Source organism: Passer domesticus, chromosome 1 (assembly GCF_036417665.1).
Source record: "Passer domesticus isolate bPasDom1 chromosome 1, bPasDom1.hap1, whole genome shotgun sequence".
NCBI classification, from domain to species: domain Eukaryota; kingdom Metazoa; phylum Chordata; class Aves; order Passeriformes; family Passeridae; genus Passer; species Passer domesticus.
This window is the reverse complement of record NC_087474.1, coordinates 2,680,233-2,704,692: the sequence shown is the minus strand read 5'-3', so window position 1 is coordinate 2,704,692 and position 24,460 is coordinate 2,680,233. Positions and strand designations below refer to the sequence as shown.

At 43.3% G+C, this 24,460-nt stretch overlaps 1 protein-coding gene across 13 annotated transcripts in view; it reads left to right on the top strand.

Moving 5' to 3' along the window:
- The first annotated feature begins 827 nt into the window (after positions 1 to 827).
- ADCYAP1R1 (ADCYAP receptor type I) overlaps positions 828 to 24,460 on the top strand; it is a 152,707-nt gene continuing 129,074 nt past the window's right edge. For 5 of the 13 annotated variants that reach the window (XM_064420391.1, XM_064420321.1, XM_064420162.1 and 2 more), the window contains exon 1: positions 869 to 1,434. The gene's annotated coding sequence lies outside the window, so the exon portion shown is untranslated. Of the gene's footprint in view, positions 1,435 to 1,881; positions 2,094 to 2,818; positions 2,841 to 24,460 lie in introns of those variants that run through there. The other 8 variants (XM_064420702.1, XM_064420546.1, XM_064420466.1 and 5 more) reach the window with 5 other exon arrangements.

Here is a 24,460-nt window from a genome sequence, read left to right as displayed (position 1 = left end):
AACAGCTCAACTCAACCCTGGCACCCAGTGCCACATCCAGGCTTTGTTAAACACACCCAGGGATGGGGACTGCACCACCTCCCCGGGCAGCCATTCCAGAACTTTATCACTCTTTCTGTGAAAAACTCTTTCCTCATATCCAACCTGTATTTCTCTTGACTCAGCTTGAGACTGGACACCCCTTCCCCTCTCTCCATCCCTCCCTACAGCTCCCCTCCAGTCATTTTCCAGCAACAGGTGCCACTCCTGCACCGCTGTTCCAGGGCTCTGTGGCACTGCAGGACAGTGCAGGTGCTGCTGTTCTGTGCTGTCATTTCCCTCTCTAGGTATGTATCTCCTGTGGGAGATGAAAGAATCCTCTCTCCAAGCTCAGAGGGCTCAGCCCGGACACAGCCCACCAGCCCATCTGCACACACCATCAGCAAAATGGTGTTTCCAGCTGAAATTCCTGCTCTGTTCCCACTCAGTCCCCCTCCCTGACAACTCCAGCTACTTTATCGCTTCTCTTTGCAATCCACTCTGCAGGTCCGGGAGAAATTGGCTCCTTTCATCCTCCCTCGCACAGCCCCCTCTCCCTCCAGCAGCGGTGCCATCCTCCCTCCCATCGCCGTGTGCTGCTGACCCTGTCACAGAAACAAAATAAGAAATAAAAATTTCTGGAACAGCAGAAACGGGGCTACGGCGACAGGGAGAAGGCAGGTTTGGGGTACGTGGGAAAAGGAAAGAAAAAAAAGGGAGAAAGGGTGTTCGATTCGGGAAATTTGATTTGAATAAATCCCTCCTCCCACTCCTCCTCATTGGTTTCTTTTTCTCCTCCATATTAATGAGAGCAGCCAAGGAGAAGCTATTGGTTCCATATCGCTTTGCCTTTGCTCAGGCACCCGGGGGAGGAGGTGTTTGCATTTCTCCGCAGGACCAGCTCGCTTTGCAGAGCATTGTCTGGGTATGAGAATCACACACAGGCACAGGGGAGCATCTCAGCCCGGCACAGCATCTCAGCCAGCCCGAGCACCCCTCTCATCCCCCGCCCCGCCCCGAGCACCGACACCCCTTTAAAAAAAAAGAAAACAAAAATTAGAGAGGGGGGAAAAAGTTTTAAAATATCCCACCTCCCTTCTTGCTTTTATTTTGTTGTTTGGGTTTGTTAGGGGTTTTTTTTTTGTTTTTTTTTTTTTTTTCTGATTTAGCGATGGCAAATTCCTTCACGGCCAGGAGCTGGCCTATCCCCTGAGCAAAGGCAGCCTGGACATGTGCGGCAGGCGAGGGAGGAGGAATTTGGATTCCCTTCGGAGGCGCCGACCCCTCCCGCGGCCGGGGGCAGCGCGGCCGCTCGGAGCCAGCGCGGGCAGCGGGGCCGGCCCGCTCCCCGCGGCCACGGAGCCCGCCCGCGGGCATGCGGCACCGCCAGCGCCGGGACGGAGCCCTGCTGCAATGGTGAGTCCTTCCCCGGCCTCCCCCGGCTCCTCCCGGGGCAGCCCCGTCCCCCGAGCCCGGGGATGGCACAGCCGCAGCCGGCGGCTCGCCGGCGAGTGACATTGGTCGCTGGTTTAGCGGCTCGTCCCTCCGCGTCCTGGGCACGCTTCTTCAGGGGGGAATTGCATGCGGGCTCCCTGCCTTCGGCAGGCTCGGAGGATGCGTCCTCCAGACGGATTTGGTTCTCTGCAAACAAATCAATCTCCCTTTTGCTGGCGGTGACAGGTCGAGGCGCTCGGTATGGCAATCACGTCTGGTTTTAACACAATATGGCTGGTAAATAAAACCTGATTGCTAACAGCCCCGCCGCTGCTGCCGGCGTTTCCGAGCCCACGGCTCCCGATGCAGCTCTGCATCCTCACCTGCCGCAGAAACTCTGATTCACCCTCCAAGCAGCGCAGCGGGACTCGCTTGTTTTCGCTGTGGGGTAGCAGGGAGAAACTGCGGTTCGTGTGCCTTTGACCTCTGCTCGTGTGCTCTGGGCACCTCACCTTATCAGGGTTTGAACAGCTGGCTCTAATAATACCATCTGCATGCCCAGCACATCTTCGGTCAGGGGGATGGCACGCAGGACAGGCTCTTGCCCGCTGTGCTCTGAATTTAGGATGCGAAGCGTTCAGGTATGTGTGTTGGAATCTGAGGAGTTTGCAGCCAGGGAGGGAACGAGAATGTGATAATGCAGCTTGCTGTGCAGAACTGGAAAATGCATGGGGAAAAAAAAAAAAAAAAGGGAGATTTGATTAGTGGCACACTGGTGTTTATGGTTACATGATCATCCCACTTACACAGCAGCAGATTTGGAAGAACTCCCTGGAAGTCAGTGGATTTCTTCTGCGTCTGATCTGCAGGTAAACAGAATCTGGCCTTTAGCTTGAAGGATGTACTGGAGTAGCCCTGGAGGTAGCTGTAATAAGGAGAAAATCTTAACTAAAGTGAATAAGGCAGCAAAGTGATGTGATTCTTTCTCAGGGAATTATCAATTACCATCCGTCTGGTGCATGTTAATTACAGTGCGAGTGGTGGACTGGTACAGCAATATGTAACTGAAGCAGCATATTGGATTTTTTAATTTCATCTGCTGGAGTCGAAAAAACAACAAATGGGTTTGCACTTGCTGTTATTTGGGTACACAGCCCCCTCACTCCTCTGCCCAGCCTATGCAGCACAGGTCAGGTACAGCAGGGAAATGCTTCCATGGCTAATCCAAGGGAATGTTTGATTACTGGAGGTTTATGATAGCAGGGAGGCAAACTCCTGAAAGTGCTCCTGGTGTAGCTGCAGAGAAAGAATGTGTTATACAAGCATCTCTCTTTGGCTAATGCCAAACACCCTGGAGCTGGCTTGGAAGAAGCTGTCCTGTAGGTTGGGTAAGGCAACATTTGGAATTTGGTGAATAATTAAGGAATGCTGGTCAGGGCAATAAGGGGAGTTGGATTAGAGTTGATGTGTTTGCTTGTGTGTGGGTTGTGGTCTTCCTGTTTTATTCCCACCTGTTTCCATGTGCTCTGGGCCAGGGTTGCTGCTTTGCTGTCATTCAGGACAGCTCCAATTGATCTTATTTTGTCCCGGGCATTTATCTCAAGATTTCCGCTGTTTTGTTCTCTCCAACCAAAGGCGTGTGAATGGCTGGGAGGATAACCACAGCCTTCAAGGTCACGAGGAGGGGGCTTTTTGTGGGATAAATACACTTATTTCTCTTTAAACAGGCTTTGTGCTCGCTCCTCGGCTTTAGCTTTTCCATCATCCATGGAAGTTCCTGCAGGAAAACTGGAGGGCCCCTTCCTCACTGTGGGTTTAGGAATTCTGCTGCTGGGGCTCCTTCCTCGCTGTGGGTTTAGGAATTCTGCTGCTGGGGCTCTTTCCTCACTGTGGGTTTAGGAATTCTGCTGCTGGGGCTCTTTGCTCACAGTGGGTTTAGGAATTCTGCTGCTGGGGCTCCTTCCTCTCTGTGGGTTTAGGAATTCTGCTGCTGGCACGGTGCTGCCCAGACCTGCTGCTCACAAACAGGGAGGCAGGAGCTCTGTTGTAGGATGCTACCAGGGAGAGAGAAACTGAGATTTCTGAGCTTGTGGGCTGCACTGCTGAGCACATTCAGACCTTTGTTCATCACATCTCTCCTCCTTTGGCTGACTGAGACAGCATCCTGGAGATATTTTTTTCCTGGGGTTGAGTTCCATATGTGCCTGTGCCTTTGCTAAGTTGAGCCCCGTGTCCCTGAGCTGATTCATTCCAATGTAGCAGATTTTGTTTGCCTTTCCTGCCTTCTGAGCACACTTAGTACAAACAGTCTAATTCCTAAATTAGCTCAGATTATCTTTTAATGAAAGCAGAGTATCTGAGTTAAGAAGCACTGAGAAAAAAAAGTGAACTCAGGGCAGAATCATGCTGCAGCTCATGCCTGGTGGAGAAACCTGCAGAAATATCAGTTAGTCCTGATTTAACAGAGAAATTGCTTATTTGCCACTGCTCCCAGGAGAGGAAAACTGATCTGAGGATGTGGAAGTCAGTGGAGATGCTCAATTTTATTTCACCCCTTTCCTTGGCCCAGAGAGTGCAGCCGCAGTCTTTAAGTCAAGCAGGGGAATTTTTTTGTTGGCTTGTGTCTGCTTGTTTCCATTTCCTCTGCTCCTGTCACATCCAGCCAATCCCATACCATCTGTGCTTCGGCACACACTGCAGTCAACAGGATTTTGGAGTAAATTTTCCACATCAGGACAGAAGTGGAACAGCTCTGCTGAAAGGGATATAAATGCAGCAGTGAGGAAATCTCTCTTTTTTTGCTATCCACAACTTGAAAGTCATCTTTGCTGACAGTGTCTGGTCAGAGTGAGCTGTGGCACCACTGAAAGAGGCTGCTCAGAGTATCCCTGAGGAGACTTTCCCAGTTCCCTTGGTGCTGAACTTGTTCTGTTCTTAGGGAATGCTTTGCATACAGAAAGGTGTTTGGTAGTTTTCCACAGCACTAACAAGTTCTAGAATTCCTGTGTCTGTTGTGGCTGCTGAAACGCTGTTTGGATTGTAATTGAGTGGGCACAAATATATGGGGAAAAAAGGGGGATTTTTTTTCTTTTTTTCAGAAGCTTCATGGCAGAATGTCCACCCCTCACCCCATTGCTTTGCTGGTGTTTTATCCTCTGACCACCTTTTGCTCTCTCAATTTATTATGGGTCTCCTTAGGCTTTCACTTTTAGCTGCACAAGGCAAAGTAGGAATGAGTATAAAACTCACTGGGTTGTTCGAGCCTTGTTTATGTAACTCACTGCAGCTCAGTGATTGTGTTCCCCTGCAAGCTCATCTCCAGAGTAGCCAGATTAATAATTTCAGGGCTGAACTTCTTAGGACAAGCGAAACCATTCCATCTCCTAAAGAAAAGGTGGGAGCATCACCACACAGAGGATTTAAAGCCAGAGTGGCTGTTGTGCTGAGAAATATTTCCTCAGAAGGGAAAATACACAGAAATACGCAGCTGCAGGGACTCTTGTTTGCTGCTCTGTTAAATACAAATCCTTCAGTTTATCTGCCCTGGAGACACCCTGACTGTCTCATCCCTGCTCATTCAGGTGTCATATCTTACTCCTTGATAGAGAGCTACAATCTGAAACTACATTGATCTGACTGCCATAGTTTTGGGGTTTTTTTTAAAGTTTTTAAAGATGGAAAAACCTCTGCTTAATGTTACTGTTAAAAAAACCCAAACTAAAACAAGCACCAAAATACCCAACAAATAACTCAATAATTCTAGTTTTTGTTAATGTAATTCATAATTCACTCTAAAACTGAGAGAAAAGGGGATGAGTATGTATATGGTCAAATTCTTCTTAATAATAATTATGGCAACAGCAATAATAATAATAATTTATTTTGTAACACATTGGGAGTATTGATGTCTAAGAGCTCCTTACTGAACATACATTAAACATCTGCCAGGTCTGTTTTCAGGTTTGTCCATTCAGTTTGAGGCATTTCACAAGAAATGTGCCTCAGTCACAGTGGCTTTTGCATTAGAGATGCTTGGGTCAGGATTGCTCAGGAGCTGCAAATGGAAGGATAATTATGGCCTGTTATCTATGATTTGTTGCTTTGCTAAATGGATCTGAGGGTTAGGGCAGGAAAAGACGTTTTAATCTGTGTGGTGGGTTAATAGCCTGGATTTTTTATTTTTATTCATTTGTGGCTCAGAATCAGGCAAATTTTGCTACTTTCTCTCACTGCAAGGGACAGTGCATTGTCCAGTCTGTGAGGATTAAGGAAAAAAAAAAGTGTTGAATGGAAATGTGACTGAATTAAGCAGATGCATCATTAGGTCCATCTCACAGGGGTGGAGGATGTATAAATTCCCTCATTCTCAAGAAGAAACTTGTCCCCAAAGGATCCCCCAGCAAAACTATTGCTCATTTAATGTGCAAGGAAGGCTTTCTCACTCGGAAGTGTTTGGCTGCCTGGATGATGCTCATCTACTCTCTGAAAGCATCTGAAAACTAAATGTTCACATCCAAGACAATCACCCTAATTCTCTGTGTGAGGGATGAGCAGAGTGGTTCATGCCATCCTGGAGGGGGCAGGTGAATCAGCCCGTGGAGGTTCCTGCAGCAGCTGACTCAGACACACATCCACAATCAACCTGATGGAGCCTTCCGTGGTATCTCAGAGGCATCCCCAGGAGTGAAATGCCTTTTTTCCCCATCTTTCTTTGGAGGGGAAGGCTGGTGATGTTTTGCTAGCTCACAAATTTTGATCGCTGGCAAGTTTTATGAAAAGCCCAAGTTTTATGGAAAGCCCAAGTTTTACGGGAAGCCCAAGACTGCTGTGGTGGACTCCACATCTTCCTCACCCACATCTTCCTCACTCACATCTTAACCTTTATTCCATGAAGAGCAAACACAGCTGCTGGAGAATTCATGCCACATGTCCCAAACAATATAATTTTGGTGTTTTTTTTAAAATTATTCATTGATTTTTGAGAATCTGATAGGCTTCCTTGGTGTATCAACACTTTCTTCCTTTGTCCAGTTACTCAGAGGGATTTGCCAGCTGAAGCTGGGATGTGATTTTGTGGTTACACCAGCACAGGGACACATCTAGGACAGTGACATGATTTTCTGCAGGCACACACAAGCTGGCTCTGCCTGTTCCCTGAGCCAGGCAGGAGCTGTGAAAGCTCCAGATTCATCTGCTCTACCCTGGGTGGGAATGGCTGCACTGGAAGTTGCACAGAGCTGGAGATGAATGCTGACCAGACCTCATTAGCTCGGGGTTGGCACCTTGTGAAATACATTTTGACCAGCTCGGAGCCCTTGTGCTCAGAACTGGGTGACCTAAAAGGCATCTTTTTGCCATGTATCAATAGCTCACTGCTTTTTTATTCTAATGCTTTCACCCTCTGTCCTAAGCCAACAAAGTCCACTGATAAATAGATTTAACTAACATCTTCCTCCTTCGCTATTGCCTTTAAAATTATTTACTGAAAATGAAATAATGCAGAAAATAAAAACATGGACCTCACAGAATACATTGATATATAGGCTGGAGGTAAAGTTGTAGCAGTAAGGGGTACATTTCTCCACAGCAGAAATAAATTACATATATTTGGAAAGGGAGTTTAAAATAGCTAAGATATCTTTAACTCTGAATTCCTTTTCCTGGAATGGAAAGACTTTATTAAATCACAACATTTCTGTTTCTGCTCTTACTGTCACTGTTTTGAAGTAGGTTTAGAGAAGGTGCTTTTTATTTCTAGCAAAAACATAAAATGACACAGTCATGGTCAAAAGTAAAAAACATTTCCTTCTAAAACAAAATATTTGTATTAATGACATTTTACACGCAACTGCATTCTTAAGTTGATGCAATTAGTACCAAAAGCCAAATATGAGCTTGGGCTTAATTTGCATCTAAGATTTTGGACACACAACAGAACTTTCTCTTGGCCTAGAAACAAATTCTAGAAAGAAGCCAGCACAAGTTAAAGTTAGTGAAGTTACTCATTTCCTGTGTTTTAGAGAGCTGGATCTTTGGATTCTTTCCAGGAGTTTTGTGCTGTAGCTTAAAATGCAGAGGAGATGAGAGAGCATCCGAAATACCGCAGATGCTTGAGCTCCTCATGACTAAGTCTGGGAATGTGTCACAGCTGTCACTGCAGCCTTGGATGGCACAAGCCACGCTCATTCATTGGGGTTTCGTGGCTTTTGACAGCCCGGATGGGGTTTTTGTGCTGCTGAATGGGTTTGTGAGCTGAGATGATTACGTACAGTGGGCGAACAGCTGGAACGAACTTCATTAGAGAATAGTTCTTGGTGGCTGCAGGGAGGGAGCAGAGAGGAAAGGCAATATTAGCCATGTGGAAGTTGTTTCTGTGCATCATCCAAGCCTCTGGATGCTGCTCTGTGCTCTCCAGCTCTTTGTTCTCTGGCTTGTTGCTTGTTCCACAGCTGGATGTAGCAATGATTGTCATAGAAAAAAGCCTTCACAGGCTACCAAAGTCTGAGTTTCATTCAGAAGAGGAGAAGAAAAACACATCACAGCCTTTTTGGTGCCTCTAGCAAGCGTATCCCTGGCAGATTTTCACCTCTAGTACTCAACTAATTTGCTTTTCTCTGTATGGAACTTTCAGGTCCGTTTTGCTAAGACAATTTTTATGATGTTAACCCGAAATGGGATCCAGCTCTCAGATCAAGACGGGTGTGGGTTTTGAAGTGTCTGCTGTATCTGAGCACAAAAACTCCTGTTAAAATAAAAGGAGATTTAGGACATGATTCAGCCACTTAAACAGAGGTGTTAAGTGCCATTTGAGATCCCCCGGGGTGTCTAACATCCATCAGGGATTTGTCAGTGTGGTGTTTATCTACAGCACATCATTTCCTCTCTTCCTGAGGGCAGGTTAAATACCCTGGGGTGTTGCTGCACCAAACACCAGCGTTTCAGCTACTGATTCTGGCCTCTGGCCAGTGCCCAGTCAATGTGGATAAATACACTTATCTACTACAGCTCTGTAGCTCTTTAGCCCAAAAGTCTTCCATAAATGCCACTGAGATGGTTTCATCTGCTGTCTGAGTCCTGTCCTGGCTTTCTGATCCCTCTTCCTGGTGGTGTAGAATGAGGCTGATCAAATCTTGGCCTCAGTGCTCTCACCAAACACACAAAGAATGGGTTGATTTTCATATTCTCATGCAGGGCTTGAAAATACTATTTTGAATTTCTGACTTGGATCACAGTTAAAATACTGGGCCACAAAAAAAACCCCAAAAAACCCAAAAAACCAAACCAAACCAAAACAACCACCACCACCAAAAAAAAAACCAAACCAAAAAACAACAAACAAAAACCAAACCAAACCAAAAAAAAAAAAACCTCACAAAAAAACCGCAAAACAAAACAAAAGAACAAACCACCAAAAAATGCAAAAAAACCCCAAAAACTACATATATATATATATATATATATATATATCCACAAATCATTCCTGGGATAATTTTTTTTCATGAGACAACCTCAAGACTGCATTTTACTTTCTGCAGGTTCAGCTACCACTGACAGCTCCTGGCTTTTGTTGCCCAGGTTGCTCTCTCTACCCAGGGTGAGAAAGAACTTCTGGATTGTCTGAATGTGATTCACCAGCTCCACTCTGGAGTTTTTCTTTGCAACTCCTTTTCCCAACTTCCTTGACATGTAGGTTCCATCTGCATGTCGTTTTGCATTTTTAATGTGAAAAGACTTTCTGTCCTGGTTCCAAACTGCTGCTGGCTTTACTACCAGGTTTTTCATTTTCTCCAAACTTTCCTGTTTGGAATGAACAATGTCAACTACACACTTTCTCTGGGGAAGGTTTGTGTGGCTTTTGTCTGCTTTCATTTTTCTGGCATGTTCTCTGTCTCCAGAGAACACAAAGGTGGGTCCAAGGTGATTAAAGTAAAACATGGCCTTTTTATAGCAAAACTCTTCAAAGCACCAGGCTTTAATACTCTTCTGATAGACTCAGCATCTTCCAAATCCTCTGGGGAGCTTTATGTGCATCAGTTTGGAAAACCTCTCTTGAAACTCTCCCTGAAAGAAAAATGTTTTTTTATCTTTCAAGGATCCATCTGGAAAAGTCTCACATCTTCATAGCAGAAATAAAAATGGTTTCTCCAAACTAAAAGTCTCCCTTTTGACATAATATTTATGTCAAATTATTAATATTTTTTCTCCTGATGGATCATTGCATCGACCTCTTGCTTTCCTTCCCGTTGTCCCTACTGAATTAGAACAAGGACATAATTTAGTTATTTCCAAAGAGCTTCTGAGGCAGACCTCAATAAATAGATTATGCATATTTTCATGTACTCTGCATTATGCAGTACCATGGGTGTGACCCTTTGCCAAATCCATTCACAGCCAGAAGAAGTTTAGTGTGTAAAATGTCATGAAAAATATGGGTATGAAACCAGCAACATATCTCAGCCAGACCTCTTAGATCAGATAATTTGGAACTCACAGTTATTTTCTAAAAGCGTGAGAAAGAAGTTCACCTGAACATTAACATGCAGCTCATTTCTTCACTGACTGCAGAAACTCTAACCTGATATTCTGCTTAATGAACTGACAGACTGTTCCATAATGAATGTCATTCACTGAAATGTTGAAGTTTAAAAATGCTTTCGTTTAAACCAGGGGTTGCCTGAATTTTCTAGCAATCATATATAATTTTATGTAATTTCCTTTTTGCTTCTTTTATAACTACTTGCTGTAAAATACATCCTTTTTATGTGTGCAGATGTCTGGGTGGAACTAAATGGTGTTTATTAAATTTTGTCTGTACAACAATGGAACCTGTGGAATCCAGATTTCAATTCCCTTGATCCTAAATCAGGGTTGTAAAATAATTCATTGGGTTGGACATTCTTTTTACCTCCATTAACTATAGGGGAATACTGGGCAGTGAGTGCTGTGGAAGAGCCAGATAAGCCAGATATGATGATGTGAAAAAAGAAAAGTTAACAGATCTCCCCATTCCATGTAGACTGGCCAGACTGGAAGGATATGCAGGCATGTCTGAGTGCATGGCCAGGATAATCCATATCGCTCTCTTCAGCAGCATGTTCAAACTGGCATTTTGTAAATCACCTCTGAGAGCTTTAGCCCAAAATATTACAGCTTCTGATTCACGGGCTGGTTTCAACATGCCAGATTTTTCTGTACTTGTGCCACGTCCTTGCCATTTCCAAAACGCATCCCTGTAATGTGCTACTGCTTCTGTGTGACTGAAAAATCACCACCTCTAGTGGCTTTGTGTTTGCATTTAGCCTGCAACAGGCAGAAGATCAGACCACAAAGCAAGACCTGAATTTATCATTTTAGTGCATTTTTATCAGGAATGGCAAAGGTAAAGAAACAGAGGGTGGCTGAGTCCACCTTATTCTTGCACATCTCTGCAACTGCCCTCAACATAGAATGAGAGAATCAGTCATAGAATCAGAGATTCATGGAATGGTTTGGGCTGGAAGGGAGCTCAAAGCCCATCCAATCCCACCCCTGTCATGGGCAGGAACACCTTCCACTGTCCCAGGTTGCTCCAAGCTCTGTCCAACCTGGCCTTGGATGCTTCCAGAGAAAGGGCATCCACAACTCTGGGCAGCTTGTTCCAGTGCCCCACCATGCTCTGAGTAAAGAAGGCAATTAATGTCTGAGGATTTCTTAACTTAATGTAATAATTTCCATCTTTCCTCAAAACACATCTCAGGATTTTGCTTCCTTTGCTGCTGGAGGAACATACACCAGGGTGCTGTCCTGACATCCTTCTGCCTTTATTTTCAGCCCTTCTAAACACTGTATTAATCTTTGAGGTATTTTTTTTCCTCTAAGTTGAAGAGGGCTAAGAAAATCACTGATGTAAGGGAACATGAAGAAAGAAAAAAATACTAATGTACTTTAAATGGGGCAGATCATGTTGACACCATCTGAAGCTGGACTTAGCCTTCAACAAAGTTCTCATCTCTAAGGAAGATGTAAACTCTTTCACTCCCAGCAGAAGGAGCCACAGTGATTTGCCAGTCCATTTAATAATGAAATGTGCAAAAGAATAAAACAATGCACATTCTTCCCAGTGCTTTCCACCCCCCTCTGTGCCATCATCATCCTCTACCCTTTTTTGCTGTGTTCCCTCTTTGTCCCCTTGGGATTCAGGCTGTTCTTACCACGACTTCAGCCAGCCATCACCATGATCTCTGTGGCTGGAAGCTCTGTGTTTTCAAGCCTGGTTTTATAAAATGTTCTGTGGGCTCCCACACTTTATTCTTTATTGCCTCTCTCAGCAGACTGCTGCCTTCAGTGACCCGTGAATTACAATACAAAGCAGGAGGAGCACAGTGTGACCTACACCTTTCTCCATCTGCTCTTTTGAGTTTTCCCCTCTGAGTTTCCTGTGAGCAGCTCTGGAAGAGCTCCTACTCAGTGTTGTGCAAAGAGCTCAGGGAAGCAACCCATGTTATTAATGTCAGTAGTGCTGAAATGTTTGTCAGGTATATTTGTCCTGCCTGTTGCAACTTGGCCTTTCAACAATACCATGGCATAAACAAGACATGACCCCAAGTTCTTAATATGTCTCTTAGCAAATACTCTACTGGCGTTCTTTGAATTCTTTTAAAATAAATCATTTAGAGGAATCAGTCTAAGTATTGAAACTTGTTTGTTCATTTGGGGATTTATTCAATGTGCTGCTCCAGCAATGAAATTCCATTCAAAAACCGCAACACTCGTCACGAGGCACCTGGAGAGCTACACTTTGAGTAAATTCTACAATACATCATTGTCCTGGAATCATAGAATGCTTTTGGTTGGAAGAGACCTTGATGATCATCCCCTTACACCCCCTACCACAGGCAGGGACAAATTCCACTATCCCAGGCTGCTCCGAGACCCATCCAGCCTGGGCTTGGACACTTCCAGGGATAGGACATCCACAACTTCTTTGAGAAACTTGTTCCAGCACCTCACCACCATCAAGGGAACAATGTCTTCCTGGTATCCACTCTAAACCTGCTTTCATTCAATTTAAAATCATTCCCCCTTGTCCTAGCACTATGTGCCCTTGTAAATAGACTCTCTCCATCATATCTACATAGACATAAATTTCTACACTATATCTACAGAGCATAAGAATATAAAGTTCAATTAATTTCTTTTTACCTGAAGCAAAAGTTTTAAATAAATCAGATGTCTTGTGCTGCATAATAGCTTCCTCCCCCCTTCTCCTCACCACTGTCCATTACAGGAGTCTGGGATGACTTGGTTATCTATAAACATCCACAAAGTGCATGTCTGAAACTACTGCAGGAAAATCCACTCTGATTTGTAAAACACTCTCTTAACTCCCCTTACAGATTTACAAAATAAAGGCTTTCCATGTCAAGGATGGGACATAGGGTTAATAGATTTGAATAGAAAAAAAAAAAGATCAAAATATTTCCTTCAGAAGTTCGTAGAATTTAAAAGCGAATACTTACTCTTCTCCCAGAAGATTTCTTAAAAGTGTCACTGTCATTATCCTAAATTGGTAGTTAAGGAATTATCTGAGGAAAACTCACGTCAGAGTTCTTGTGTGCTCAGACAGGCACAGACTCGTCGTCAAATATTTTTCAATTGCTTGGGTTTTGCATTTGTGCCTTTTTTTATCTCCACGCTGCACAGTGACAGAAATTTCTGTTGTCTTCTCGAGATGAAATGAATCTCCCTAGATGAGGGGAAACTGTTTTCATTAAGATCTCTTCAGCAGAGGTGCTTTTGCTTGACAGCACTGGCATGAATACCAATGAGACTGGAAATGGTGAGGAAGGCAGATGATCATTTACAGGGCTCTGAAGGGAGGGAAACAGCAAGAATCTGCAGTAGCCTGGGAGAATCTGATTTCCAAACTCTTTATGCAATATTTAAATAAGGTATTTAACAAATGAAGGCAAATAGGAGTTGCAAACACTGTGGCCCAGAGAGTGTTTTCACAGGCACCCAGGATGAGGCTGTTCTGGTTGGTGGTGAAGCAGTTTAGCAGAAAGAACAAGAGGGATGGCAAAGGTACTAGTTGACCTCAAGGCCAGGGAAGGTTCCAAACCTGTTGTATTTCACATTGTAGTTACAATATTAAAGCCATTTTCTTGTCTTTGCTATGAAACCACCACTGGTGGTTGTTGGCTGCTCCTTGAGCTCCCTCTTGTTCTCAAAGAGGCAGCTGAGAAATCACTTCTGGTCCAAAGGTGGGTAATGAGTTTAACATAAAAGCAAAGGCTCCTTGCTGGCTGCACAGAGAGATTTTTGCCCTGGTAGGGGATTGCTGTGTGGTTATTGATTTCTTGCCATTGACAGATGGATTCACTGAGGTCCAGCTGTTGGTTTGGACGGAACAGCTTTGCTTTTAGATTTTAAGCAGTTTTGGTCCACATAGCTCAGAAATGAGAGCTAAAGAGGGCCAGATTACCCTTTTACTCAAGGAGAAGGGGAATAGAAGAGTAGAGACTACAAGAAGGTAAGGACACACTAGAAATAAACTTGTCTACAAAGACATGTTCTGCTTCTTGGATAAAAGTGCTTTAGTCCTCCAAGGAGCCTTTGAAGTCTGATCTGACAAGGACACCTGTCCATGGTAATGAGAAAATATTTTCAAACTTCAAATCCTCTGAAATGATTTTATATTAGTGAAGCATTTACACGGATTCTATTTAACCAGTTTTCTTTACAACTTGCCGTAATCTCCAGTAATTAAAAAAAATATTCTGTTCCTTAGTTGCTGCCTGTTCTGTGCTGTCTCTTCAATTCACTTAGCCACTATTTGCTCCTTAGTCTGCAGCAGAACTGGTGACAGGCAATATCTGCTCTGCATCTCATGTTGGAATGTATTTCAGCAGAATTTGTTATCAAGCTTTTTGGGATATGAGGAACTTTACAACTCAGGAAAACATTGGCTGTGCCGATGCTGGAAAATTGAACACCATTAGGGAAGATCCTAAACTCTGGGAATTTGGTCACTAAACTGTTATTAAATTGTTATTAAATGAATGATAAATAATTTGCATGTTGAATGGGTTTGCAGGTGAGCTGAGATTCTTCTTTACAATGCCTGGGCTCAAATCAGAGATGATCCAGTCTTGTACATCATTCCCAACAGGCAGTGTGCAGATGGCCACGCTGCTTGAAGGGCTGAAAAGGTTAAACAATTTCTACAAACCCATTTGCCTCAATCCAAACCCAGGACACATCTCAGTCACTGTGTGTGTGGGGGTGTGTGTGAAGTGTGGCTGAAAAAAACACCCCAAATGAACAGACAGAAAAAATTCTGCCTCGTGCCTCCCACATTCCCCAGCTCCTGTGCTATTCTAGCTCTCCTGGCAGTGCTGTTGGATTGCAGAAGTATCTTAAGGCAAAATCCCTCAGTTTAGTTATGCCTCTGTGCTTTGATATTGTGTGTTCTGGCAAATCTGGATTATGGCTTTTCTGGAGCATCAGAGTTCAAACCCTGCACGAAGTGAGGCCTCAGCTGAGACAGGGCAGGAGAGATCTCCCTTGGTGGACAGACCTGATTCACCAGAGATTGGGAAGCGTGCTGGAAAAGAGTGTTGGCTGCACATCAAAGAGCCTGTATCCTCAACTTGCAGATTCCTGGGAAGTTGTTTCCTTAGTGACAATAACAACAAGAGCAATTTTAGAGTATTTTCTTCATGTCTGTTTTTAGTGCTTTGGAGATGCTCAGAAGTCAGAGTACAACTGGCACTTCTCTTCAGAAGGGGTTTTTTTTTCACTGCATTGTCTTTCTTTTCTCTTTTTGTAGTTCACGTTGACATACCAGAATTTTTGTTTATCATAAGGATCTGTCTTAAAACTGCTGGCATTTTTAAATCCACAGGCACCCTGGGAGCAGAAGGAACAGATCTTGAAGGAGTTTCAATATGTCCAGTGAATGGTAGCAAGCTGGGAGGTTATCCCTGTGACATCAGTGCTGGGGATGTCATGATGGAGGATGGACACTCCTTAAAGCCAATCCCACTGCCTGGGAAGGGACTCACCCACCCCCAAAACTAGGCTTGTAGAAGGAAAAATTAAGGCAGTGAAATGGAAAAAAAACCCGACATAAAATCATGCTTAAGACACAAATCTTGACAAAAGTTATCAACCTCCATATTTGTCAACATCCGCAGTAAATTTTGTAAAAGAATAATTCTGTAACATTCTCTGGAGTGTGAAGGGAAGAAAATACCACATAATTCCAGAATGGTTTGGGGTGAAAGGAACCTTAAAGTTCATGTCATGCCAAACCCCTGCCATGGGCAGGGACATCTCCCATTGTTCCCTTATCTCCAAGCTCTGTTCAACCTGGCCTTGGACACTTCTGGGGTGGGATGTCCTTGCAATGACCTGGAATGAGGTGAAAAAGGAGACTTGTAGCAGTAAGACAAATTTTCCAGTCTTTTCTGAGGAAATCATGCAGGTGAACACCACTCATCATCCTGGCAATTAAAGACCCTGAGCACACTCACAGGAATTTAATTTTGATTTCCAAGAAACCAAGGCTGACTGAAACCCTCATGAAAATACTCAATCTGGAAGCTGGGAGAACATTTAGAGGTCACGACGTGTTGTGAAACTGAGGCGGAACATGGAAAAAAAAGTACAAACTCTATTATTTCTGAATTAGAAGGGCAGTCAGTACAGGCTTCATCTTTAACGAAATAGACCAAAGAGTGACTGAAGTCAAAATATGATTCATGCCATGGAGGTGTCAGGCTCTTTTTATTAGCAGCAGAAAGAAACTAAAATATCTCTGCTTATAATTTAAATGCTAATAATTAACTGGGAAGAACTCTTTGTCCAGGAGCAGTACAGTCAATTCACTAACACCACACGATTCTTTCTTTGTTCAGGGCATCACATAATTCTCAATAAATTTCAATGTCATGAGCAACTTTGTTTTCCCTTCCTCAGTCAGAGCAGGGAGTCTTAGAACATTGTGTGTGTGTGCATTTCCAAATGTGCTTTTAATTTCTGTTCAATTCTTAGACAGTAATTCTTAATTAAATTATGAATTGCTAGAAACTAAATCAGAATGAACCATATGGCATGGTCCAATGTGGAAAAATCAATGAAAAAATAGAAATTAAAATGTATATCCACTTAAAATATTCCTGAAACACCTTCCCCACTTATAAAAAAAAATAAAATTGCCAAGCTTAGTCTCCCAACTCAGTTATCATCAACCTTTCTTCAGGGTGGGGAAAACAAAAGCTATAAATGTAAATGACAAACAGAAATAGCATTTATGGTTAAATATAGATTATCCATTTGCTATTTTAACACTTTCATTTGGATCATTAATTTAAATGGAGATCCCTAATAATGAAGCTGCAAGGTTAATTAAGTTCTAAGTTCTGCTTTGGACAGCTTGTGCTGGTGTCCACATTTCACTCCAGTGCTTTGGAGCCAGATTTCAGTCTCTCTTGTGAACTGTTCCTTGCTGTTATGCAACTGCATTTTCTTCAGTATCTCAACATTATTAAGTGGTTCTAGCCTAGACTTGAATCTTTATCCCTTCATCAAAAAGCTGATCAGGTTTGACTCAGCTCTGCAACACGTGGCTGATAAAATCTGAGATCACAAACTGTGCACTGCATGTGTATTTTACATTAAACCACTCGATAGTATCTGAGAAAATGAAAGTGATTTTTCTTAGCTCCAGCCTTCCGGGCTCTTTTCATGGGTGAATCTATTAGAGCAGAATACCGAATTAGGAATTAAAAGATTTGCTAGGTTAAAGCAGAGAAATCCCACATGGGATGCAAAATGATACGTTGGTTATGTACTGGGGAGGGGGGAAGCAAGGAGGGGTGAAAACAAGTAGCAAAACAAGAGTTGAGCAAATTGAACTGACAGTGCACCATTTACTGAGCATGATGTGAACACATCGATTAAATGGCAAATTAAAGAACAGGAGAATTTGTTGCATATTTTATTACTGGAAAATGTTTCCAGTCAGAAAATTAGAATATATGCATTGCTAAGACCCAGCTTCACCTGCTCTGTTAAGAATGACAAAATGAATCTGCTGTTTGAGAGTTAAAATCATAAACATCAAGACTAAGAAATAACACATACAAGAAAAAAGGGGAAAAAATTCCATAGGATCATAGGAAGATCTTGGGTCTATGAGTTTTGAGATCCATGAAGTTGTTTTGGAGCCCTGCAGCTCCCTGAAGACACCAGAACCTCCAACCATCTCATCATCATCTCTTGAATCTCCCCAGGGAGCTGCTGAGGAGAGCTCCCTGACCCGATTGTATCACACTGGCCTTGGCTGGCAAAGATTTGTTATTTCATAGAATCACAAAATCATAGAATCACAGAACGTTTTGTGTTAGAAGAGACCTTAAAGGTCATCCACTTCCACCTCCTGCCATGGGCAGGGACACCTTCTACTACCCCAGGATGCTCCAAACCCTGTCCAGCCTGGCCTTGGACACTTCCAGGGATCCAGGGGCAGCCACAGCTTCTCTGGGAAACCTGTGCCAGGGCTTCAGCACCCTCATGGGAAAGAATTTCTTCCTAATATCCAATCTAAATCAACCCAATATTTAAGCAAACTCACCTGGAGTGACCTGGGTGTCTTGGTTTGGAAAGATAGGTGTCTGCTAAGAAAGGCAGGAGCCTCCCTTGAAAAGGAAAATGTAAACCTCCTCCTTCTGAAGGCTCTCAGGCAAAGATATGGGAGCAGGAATGACAGTTCTTTACTAGGAAAATCAAAATACAAATGCGATAATACAAACAAAAAAGCCCACTGCCAGAGTCAGAACATGTCCTGCCCCCCTGTGGGTCAGGGTGATGGCACAGTCCCATCCCATGGGGGCTCAGCTCTCCTGCAGTGCCAGCTGTGCTTCTGCTGGAGCAGGGATCCTGCACAAGGCTGCAGTTTTCCTCTGCAGCTCCAGGGCTGCTGGAGATGGGCCTGCTCTCCCTCTGGGAATGCAGGACAGGAGAAAGCTGCTCCTCTGGGAATGCAGTGGGCAAAGGCTGCTGTGCTGTTCCAGGCTCAGATTGTATCCAGGTAGGAATGCTTGGCTCCTGCCCTGGGCGGAGCATCTCCCCATGGGATGCTGGAATTTGATCAGCCCTGCAGGGACACTCAGTGGCCATGGACAGCAGAGATCTCCTGGAGGGAGGATTGGCTGTGGGGGAGATAAAGAAAACTGCCCTGTGAACAGCAGAGAACTGCCCCAGCTCTGACAGATGGGAACAGAATACACAGCCCCACTATCATCTTTCAACCTGAGACACTGGGTCAGGCAGTGATCCTAAAGCAGTTTGATGTTCAGCACAGATTGATGTCTCTAGGCTGACTGAGGGTAATATCCTTTCCAGCACATCCAGAACTGGGGACAGGAGTGTCTATAGCCCCCTTGAGGTCTCTGAAGCATTCCTATGGAATTTGTACCCAGTGGTGGACACCTCATTTTTACAGAGGGTCAGCTGAAGAAAAGATTTCACACCTTCTAACAGAAATTTCAATTTCCTCTCAGCTAATGCAAGCAAATACCGTTTACTTAAAAATAGTTGAAAAGAAAAACGCTGTGAAAGAGTGAAAAAGAGAATTTGGTATTATTCCCTTTGCTGGTGATCAGAGGAGGTACAGCAGGTACTCGGAGCTAAATTAATCCTGTGTGGATCTGTAATACTGAGTTTACCTAGGTGTGAAGTACTCAACGTCCTCCTTTCTCACTCAAGGCACTCTGCAGAAGTTGCTGCCTTTGTCTTCAGAGATGAAGATTGCCTTGAGGAGGCCTCTACATGTGGAGCAAGCTGGGGCCTTTGGTTTGCTTTGGGAAACACATTAAAAAGGCAGGAGAAAGAGAAGAACACATGAATTTCCATTTTAGAGAGATGCTAATCACAGCTTTTTGGACTGGAGCTGGATGACTATCACTGAATAACTATTAGGTTTTATTCACCTGCTTATTTATGACCTGTAAACCCAAATGTTCTGATTTGGGTTTGGGATTTGTTTATTAGTTTGTTTTGCTTTTTGGAAGGGTTGTATTCATGTTACCCTACATTGTTTTGGTTTAAAAACTGTCATTATTTTCATTGCCGACTTGAAGATAACACAGAATACCACACTCCTTTGCAGAATATGAGGCAGAATTATTTTTATAAAAACCTGTGATTATTGTCCGTCAAGGAGAATTTTGTGATCAATCAGAGTCAAGCAGTGCTGGATAGAATTAAACAATCCAAAAGACATCTAAATCCATGCCACAGCATTTTGGTTTCATCTAAGTTGGAGACCTACACACCCAAAATGTGCAAAGTATTACTGGAAAAATTATTCTCTGCCTCACACAGCATTTTCATTTCCTGTCTGTTTCTGAATAAAACAATCTTCAATAAAATACCCAATTCTCTGGACATGTCTAATGGCAGCCAAGCTGTGCCCTGGAGAGTCCTCTCTGCACCATCCTATCCAGACTCCAGCACAAAATTTATTCTGCTTGTCCAAAACAGGCTCCCACTGTGCTGACTCCAGGTTATCACACATTTCGTTTTATTTGCTGAGAGAAGATCATTCTCTTCCTTTCCTTTCTGTGTCCCTACCCTGCTTTCCCCAGTGAGTTACATGTTTCAGAAAAACATACAAACTCATCCCATGCCTCATTTGCTGCAGCTGGCAACAAACTCCAGGGACAGAAGTGAACTCTGGGATATGAGGGAGGAAATACCATAAAATACTGATTCACCTTTTCTACTGCATGTGGAGGAATTGGTTGGGGTTTGTTTGTTTTTGGGGTGAGGTTTTTGGGGTTTTGGTTGTTTGGGGGTGTTTGTGGTGGTGTTTTCTTGGGGTTTTTTTTTGTGTTTTTTTCATTTGGTTGGTTGGTTGGCTTTGGGGATTTTACTTGAGTGGTGCCTTAAAAGAAAAGCTGGTCTTTGGTGCAGAATACATTCTCAGAGAAAAACAAAAAAAGACTGAGATGCCTGAACCTGAAAATGCTGTGAAGATAACTCAAAGCTGTTCTGTGCTACCAGTACCTAATTCCTAGGATTGCTGCCATGTTTAAACACAAGGATATTTCCAAGGTCAGCCGAAGCATGGATAAACCACTGAAATTTGCCCCAGGTTCTGCCGGCTACTCTCACATACCATTGATGGTTTCTCCTTTATTTCCTGGTCCACCTTTTATGCTCTCTTTAATCCTCTATTTGGATGAGGAAGCCCAAGGAGGCCACTTGAATGCAGCTCTGTGCCATCTGCAGCCATGAGGGTCATCAATAATGCAGCCTGCAGAAATGAGGGCTTTGGGACAGCTGGATTTCTTGTCTTAATAAATTGCATCCTTTGGAGTCTGCTGAAGTGGATCTCCCAGTGCTGGAGATCAATTAAGCTCTCTCCTTCTTAGGTTGTTTTTCTTTAGATTGGATATTAGGAGGTGTTCTGATAATTTTAAAAAGTTTTTGTCAAATGCAGACCAGGGTGGGCAGATCCTGTGTTTCCGTGAGAAACCAGCTTGGGAAGCTGTCCCTGTCTACAGCATGGTTTTTTGTAGTTATTCTAAGAGTTTAGAAGAAACCCCAACTCCACAGAGTATCCAAGGAAATAGGGAAATAATGTAGAACTGATAAATTATACACCATGATGAAATTGTGAAATCTGGGGCCAAAATCCTTTGTCCTAAAGAATTTCTAAAGGATCAAACCTTCTTTACCTGACGTGCTTGAAGGGCACATGGTGATGATCACGTTTTTTCAGTGCCATTTCAGCTAAGCTTAAATCACATATTAAGCTCAAGGTGGATGCAAATGAAGACTAAACAGAATTTACATTTGATCTGATGTGAGGAAAGTAACAGGAGGAGGTTGGAGCACCAAGAAAAAATCTGTTGCTAAACACATTACTTAACCTCAATTTGCTGCCCACTATAAGATGCTAGTCATCAGCTGAGTGTAGCTTTGGCAACTTCTAATGTTTGGACTGAATCTTTTAATGTTGTTTCTCAAATCCTTCTCTTCCCCTCCCTTCCTCTTGATAGAAAATATAGAGAAATAGGATGTAATTAATCTGTTGCTTTGAAATACATAATTTAGGATAATCTAACATATGCTGTGAACTCTATGGGATGTGCTGATTACATCTCAGGGACTATACAAGGAATCTGTGGAAATTATCTCGTGTTTAGAGGTACACATTTTAATGAGATAACTCACACCCAGGGCTCTGAAGGACCCCCCATGGGGGCGGGGGAGGCATTTTCACAGTTCTTTGAGACATGAGTCAACCTATTTCAAACTGAGCAGTGGGCACATTGGAGAAGAAGGGATTTCAGCTTGATTGGATTTACGTGTTTATATCCTGGGTTTTACTGGGATGCATGACAATAAAATGACAAAGCTATCCAGTGGAAAGGAACAGGACTTTGATTGTTTTCTGGGCCACAGGGGATATTCCAGTTCCACATGATACCTAACGGGAAATGTGATTCACGGCAAGTTGGGTTGAGTCTGATCCAATGACCATCCTGTCAATTTGTAAACCTCCTCATCAGACAGGTTAATATCTATAATCAGGATTTCCAGCTTTCACTACAACAGACACATCCAAGAGAGGAAAATTACCCATTTATTTAAGTTTCCATTGTGTGTTCACACAGGATCTCCTGTTCTACAGAATCCGTAGATAAGATTGCTGCTGTAACAGCTTGGAATTTGACACAAGTATAAACAATGCTATAATGGATACAATTGACATCTGTACTGTTTTGATGAGTTTCTTTTGTTTGTTTTTTTGGACACCTCTAAAATTGATGAAATAAGACATCATTTATTGGCCAGTGAGTTCTACATGTACTTGTATGTCTGTGTGTGTATGTGTGTGTTCACATGAAATTTGTTGGTTCTGACCTTATATTCTGCCACCCTATAAAGCACCATAGGGCCAGCTCATCCTCTAGAACTCTCATATGGAGATCCATGAGCAGATAATGAAGATGAATATAGAGGTAGTCTTAATCACTGGCTGAAAAGATGATTGCATGGAAATTAATCACGTCTGTTCATTTATGTTTGCATTTTTTTTTCCCTAGAAGTGGTAAAGCTACTTTATTCATAATAATAGTGAAGTGGTGGTGTATGAATTAAGCTGAATATTTACATTATCTAGGAGGGAGGAGGAAGGAAGGAAGGAAGGAAGGAAGGAAGGAAGGAAGGAAGGAAGGAAGGAAGGAAGGAAGGAAGGAAGGAAGGAAGGAAGGAAGGAAGGAAGGAAGGAAGGAAGGAAGGAAGGAAGGAAGGAAGGAAGGAAGGAAGGAAGGAAGGAAGGAAGGAAGGAAGGAAGGAAGGAAGGAAGGAAGGAAGGAAGGAAGGAAGGAAGGAAGGAAGGAAGGAAGGAAGGAAGGAAGGAAGGAAGGAAGGAATAGAAAGAGAAAGAAATTTTTATCTAGACTCTTTTCTCTAGACAGTCTTTTCTCTAGACTCATTTCTTTTGGTGTCAGGCTGTGACTGCCATTTGTGTCAGAGCTTTTAGAATCATAGAACCTTTTAGGCTGGAAAAGACCTCCAAGATCATCGAGTCCAGCCATTAACTCAGCATCACCAAGTTCATCACTAAACCCTGTCTTCAAGTGCCACATCCATGCGCCCTTGAAACACCTCCAGGGATGCAATTTTCCTCATCAAAGTTTTTCTCATTGCAGAGACATGAGTTTACTCCATGCTTTAAGGTGAAAGGTGGGATCCAGCTCTGAGTCAGAGCCATGTGGTTGAGAATCTGTGTCTGTTAACACTGCAGTGTCTTCATGTGTCAGAGAAATTGGTCTACAAAGTATTCACATTATATGGAGTCCCCTCAAAATTCTAAGTTTATTTTTAATTTCCTCGTCTCTCTGGAAGGCACTTTCAGATCTTTTTTCTGCTGATGCTTTCTTCTAATTACCCTCTTGACCCAACAGTGACTTTTATTTCAATTGCTTTTCTTTCTCTTCAGTTTGATGCTTCTTCCATTCTCAGGGCTGTGCCTATTCCACACAGGCTCTCCTGAGCTAATCAAACTGATTTTGTGCTTTATTACCCCTGTGTTTGCCAAGATGAGCAGCACATTGTCCGGGAGCAAGGCAAAGCCATGTGCTGCTGAGGACAATTACTCGTTTTCCATTCACTGTGGAATCAGCTGAGAGGAGCCAGTGTGGATAGAGATGGTTCCTTTGCAGACAGCCAGATTTATGTGCCTTGGATTCCATCCCTGGTGTTGCAAGAACACGTGCTGTGGAAGGTCCTAATAATGTCCAAACATAATGAGTTTATTAAGCACAATATGGGACACAGCTGGGAGCCCAGGCTGTCAGAAATGCAATAGGAAAGGAGGACAATAGGAATTGTGGAGGGGAAAAAATTACACAGTTTCCGAGTGCTCATGCAGTGTCTTAACCTTGTCTTTCAGTGTAGTAGAAAAGAGTGAAACTGTTAAAACAAAAAAAATGGGATTTTCACCTCCCTAAGGATGGAAGAGACAGGATTGTAGCCCCAGGCCTGCTCTGGGATACATCTCCTCGACAATATTTGCTTGAGGAATCACAATAGTAGAGGTATCTTTTTCTCTACCCAGTGAGAAGCTGGGAAACACATTTTGTCTGTCCCTTTATCAAGATGGGGTGGAGTTTGGCCCATGAAAGCTTTTGATGTTGATTAGAAGTGGATGAAGGAGTGTGGATGTTCATCTGGGCCCTCACCACAGACTGCCAGCTCAGAATGTTCAGTGAAGTCCAAGCTGTTGTGTTCAGAATGCCTCTGACGTTGCACTGGGAAATGACAAGGAATTGTACACCTGAGGCAAAGAAAGATTGTTTGATCATCCTCTCTGAACAACTTGGCAAGTTTTCCACACACCCAAGCACCCTTTTCTCAGTACCAAGGTTGTGTCAGACTGGTTCCTTCACACCATGTTGTATGTATTCCTTTGGCTTCAGGAAATACAATTAGTTACTCATTGTATTCA